Source organism: Anabrus simplex, chromosome 7, assembly GCF_040414725.1.
Source record: "Anabrus simplex isolate iqAnaSimp1 chromosome 7, ASM4041472v1, whole genome shotgun sequence".
Lineage (NCBI taxonomy): Eukaryota > Metazoa > Arthropoda > Insecta > Orthoptera > Tettigoniidae > Anabrus > Anabrus simplex.
In genome coordinates, this window is record NC_090271.1 from 331,476,967 (window position 1) to 331,481,960 (window position 4,994).

General features: G+C 42.8%; 1 non-coding gene across 1 annotated transcript; it reads right to left on the reverse strand.

Moving 5' to 3' along the window:
• Positions 1-4,708: 4,708 nt before the first annotated feature.
• On the reverse strand, positions 4,709-4,785 carry TRNAS-CGA (transfer RNA serine (anticodon CGA)). Its single transcript has one exon. It is a non-coding gene; the product is annotated as a tRNA-Ser (tRNA).
• Positions 4,786-4,994: the final 209 nt, after the last annotated feature.

A 4,994-nucleotide genomic window follows, 5' to 3' on the forward strand; every position in this document is an offset into this window, starting at 1 on the left:
TTTAATAAATTACATTCGTACATTAATTTTACAACAATGGCCATATGGGTAACATAAAACGAAAATAGGAACACATATCTTAAGAAGCACAGTAACATAAATGATATAAAACTTCAATTTGTGACATTCGCACAGTTTTATACTCTGAATTGTTATTTGAACAAGAAAATAAAGTTCGAAAATGTAAAGTCAAAATCAATATCTATACCCCTTTTAATATCAACTTATTTCATTCTCCGCACAGTCTCTGTTTTGAGGAATTTTAATGGTAAAGTGTTTTGCTTCGATTACAATAGAAAATTTGCGTGAAACCTAAGCAAGATATTTGCATATTAAAATTATACTGTTCAATCAAAACGCTATTTTTCTATACTAGCAAATGTACCCGTGCTTCGCTACGGTACTCTACATTGTATACGGATATCGAAGTAAATTAGTGCAAATTAAGTGAATAAGATTTTTAAATTGGGTTTGTCTTGGCTTTATCCGGGAATCAGTATTGTGAAAACCACAGACATTGTTTCCAATGAAAGTGTGATTTGCGGAATTGTGATGATAACGGCAAGTCCACTTGTTTACTGCAATTCACAACGAAGAAAGTAATTTTCATTTAACGGCAGACCCCATTGCCAAGTGCGCGGCCAAAATCGATTTGGGGAGGTTTCATTACAATGGCAGACCCCAATTCCTACTTTCAGATAGATTACAGTTGAGGAACTTTTATTGTATTTGCAAGGACCTTCCTTACTGCCAGTCAAAATTGAGTTGCGTTCTTATCTTTATAATGGCAGACGCATTTTCTAATGCCAGTCAGCTTCCTGCCAGTCACACCGAGTGGGTGAGATTCCATTATAATTAGCAGGCCACTATGCCTATCGTCAGTCACATTTTAGATGGGTCAATATATTTATAATGGAAGACACTCTCCCTAGAGTTCTGCTAGTCGAATCGAGAAGGGATTTATGCATTAAAATAGTGCACAAGAGATGGAGGACAACCCCATTCTTATTGCCTGTCAAAGTCGATGTGGGGAGGACTGAAAACAATAGCAGAAGTCCTCCTTCTGACAGTCACTATCGATTTGCAATGTATTTAATACCAATGGCAGACAAACCCTTTCTAGATTGCTACAAATCGACGTCAGTGAAAGAATATAGTCGTCATACGGAAGTATAAGGATGTTAACCATCATTTACAGAATAACTGCTGCAAACCGGTACATCAAATCGAAAAACGGATTGTACGATAAGACGAACTTTCTGGCCATATCTTGGGGTCATCAGCTTCTCCCGTACCAAGTTTCAAATTTCTGAGATTTCTGGAAGTGCCTCATTAATTCACGTCTTTTTTCATTTTTAAATATTTATATATACACCGCTCCAGCCCGACTTGCTTTTATTTATATATAGATGACGGATAAGCCTGAGCAGGTTGAAAAGTGCAGACTTCCACTTCGAGATTTATATCTCCTAAACGGTTTATGATATTAAGAAACGGTTTGCGCCATCAGACGCCTCATTTATCGCTCTACATGTTTGTTTCTAAACTATATCCTCGTATTTCCCATATTAAGGGGGTAAATTGAGTTCAAATGTTGAATAGGGTGAAATTTGGGTGCATTTTTAACATTTTACATTACTTTTTGCCTACTTATGTATAAGCTAGAATCATGAAATTTGGTACACATATGTCCCATAATCGTGCCAATGTGCGCACCTAACGTGATGATCCTATCATTCTTATAAGTGTGTCAAACAATGAAATATACTTGTAAAAATCACCAAATTTACGAACAATCCAGAAATACGGCCAAATTTAACGTATAAGGGAGAGAGATACGACAAAATGTCACAGGACCAAAGTTGTAGATCACTCCGAATTGAAGGGACACTGTGCCATCCGTTTTGTGATACGACTTACCGTTTAGCCAAAAAATAGCTCAAAAGGAATGTCTGGACAGTCATTAAAATTGCCTCCATATTTCGATATCTTTGGGGGTAAAAAGTGAAAAATTTGAACATCTTGGAATTTTCCCGTCGGTTAGGGACCAAAAGCTATAATTTCACCAAATTTCAATTGTCTACCTCGTCTGGCAGGTTGTGCCGCCATCTTGATTTGGGGGGAAGGGGGATAAAAATGAGGAAATTCCCGAAAATTTTTAAGCCCACGAAACCCATAGGTTATCGTTTTGGATATACTATAAGACTGTGTTCTTATGCTGAGCCCAAAATTTGAGCCCCCCCAGCGTGCCCCCTTCAGGGAACTTTGAGAATTTCCGATTTTTCTAGGGATCCTGGGGTCATCAGTTTCTCCCGTACCAAGTTTCAAATTTCTGAGATTTCAGGAAGTGCCCCATTAATTCACGTCTTTTTTCATTTTTAAATATTTATATATACACCGCACCAGCCCGACTTGCTTTTATATACACTGACTGACAGAGCAAATGCAACACCAAGAAGGAGTGGTCAGAATTTTATGCCAATTGCAGGGTAGACTGACGTCACTGAGGTATGCTCATGATGTGAAATGCGCCGCTGTGCTGCGCACGTAGCGAACGATAAATGGGACACGGCGTTGGCGAATGGCCCACTTCGTACCGTGATTTCTTAGCCGACAGTCATTGTAGAACGTGTTGTCGTGTGCCACAGGACACGTGTATAGCTAAGAATGCCAGGCCGCCGTCAATGGAGGCATTTCCAGCAGACAGACGACTTTACGAGGGGTATGGTGATCGGGCTGAGAAGGGCAGGTTGGTCGCTTCGTCAAATCGCAGCCGATACCCATAGGGATGTGTCCACGGTGCAGCGCCTGTGGCGAAGATGGTTGGCGCAGGGACATGTGGCACGTGCGAGGGGTCCAGGCGCAGCCCGAGTGACGTCAGCACGCGAGGATCGGCGCATCCGCCGCCAAGCGGTGGCAGCCCCGCACGCCACGTCAACCGCCATTCTTCAGCATGTGCAAGACACCCTGGCTGTTCCAATATCGACCAGAACAATTTCCCGTCGATTGGTTGAAGGAGGCCTGCGCTCCCGGCGTCCGCTCAGAAGACTACCATTGACTCCACAGCATAGACGTGCACGCCTGGCATGGTGCCGGGCTAGAGCGACTTGGATGAGGGAATGGCGGAACGTCGTGTTCTCCGATGAGTCACGCTTCTGTTCTGTCAGTGATGGTCACCGCAGACGAGTGTGGCGTCGGCGTGGAGAAAGGTCAAATCCGGCAGTAATTGTGGAGCGCCCTACCGCTAGACAACGCGGCATCATGGTTTGGGGCGCTATTGCGTATGATTCCACGTCACCTCTAGTGCGTATTCAAGGCACGTTAAATGCCCACCGCTACGTGCAGCATGTGCTGCGGCTGGTGGCACTCCCGTACCTTCAGGGGCTGCCCAATGCTCTGTTTCAGCAGGATAATGCCCGCCCCGCCCACTCACTGCTCGCATCTCCCAACAGGCTCTACGAGGTGTACAGATGCTTCCGTGGCCAGCGTACTCTCCGGATCTCTCACCAATCGAACACGTGTGGGATCTCATTGGACGCCGTTTGCAAACTCTGCCCCAGCCTCGTACGGACGACCAACTGTGGAAAATGGTTGACAGAGAATGGAGAACCATCCCTCAGCACACATCCGCACTCTTATTGACTCTGTACCTCGACGTGTTTCTGCGTGCATCGCCGCTCGCGGTGGTCCTACATCCTACTGAGTCGATGCCGTGCGCATTGTGTAACCTGCATATCGGTTTGAAATAAACATCAATTATTCGTCCGTGCCGTCTCTGTTTTTCCCCCAACTTTCATCCCTTTCGAACCACTCCTCCTTGGTGTTGCATTGTCACTGTCAGTCAGTGTATATAGATGACACTCACATATTTCCTTTCATTTTGTATGCCCTTAGTAATGTGATCCTATACGACACGATCAGGAGGATTCTCTTGGACCCATCTAACCTAATTACATCACATTTTATTCTAATTAGGAACCCTCGGGTACATGTTACAGCCAGATATCGGATACATTATTTGTAATCCAAAGCATCAAGAATCATTTTATCAATATGAATTCAAGAGGACGGTTGGACCGAAGACTGGGACCTCCATAACAAGCTGGTCGTACATGCAGTGATGGTGAGGAGTGTGCTTTTTACGACAAACATTCATGTGGGACTTATTCAAGTAAGTTAACGAAATTTATCGGCTCACATATTGTAATTTAAAGTGTTTTTAAGCTCCGTGTGTGTAGTAATTTTCCGTGTTTTTATGTTTTTGTATGTGTTTTTCCTAGGTTATAAATGTTTTGTACACTTTTATTAACTTGCCCATTTTTAATTACAAGGCTGAAGATGACCCTTCGCAAGGGTCTTAACCGGTCCCATACTTATAAATTAGTGTAGTTTTTAGTTGAAAGTTGGATTATTTCTCTGTTATTCTGCTTTTAAAACAAGCTTTAATGAGGAGAATAATATTTCTACATCTACGGATGTGATAGAACAGTATTATGTTCATTCGTAGAAGGTTTGTGCCACTTCCTCTTCAGCATTTACAATCGATTATTATCTTTTTCAATTTACTTCAAACCAATAATAGCCACCTAATTTGCCACTGCGTTAGGTACTGTGAATATTTAATCGAAACAGACTTTGAACGTATTAGGTCGTGTTACGTACATGTAGTACGTGTTGAAGAGATGTTAAGTACAGAACAAAAATGGCCAGCCGGACACCAGTGGGATCCGAACCCACAACCTCCCGATTTCGCGTCGGTTGCTCTACCAATTGAGCTATGGTGGCCTAGGCCATCTTTGTTCTGTTTGAAAGGATCTGAGGTTGTGGGTTCGGATCCCACTGGTGTCCGGCTAGCCATTTTTGTTCTGTACTTAACATCTCTTCAACACGTACTACATGTACGTAACACGACCTAATACGTTGAAAGTCTGTTTCGATTACAATGCGGTCGTGAAAATTCAACATTCACTGTGAATATTTGTTTGATAATACTA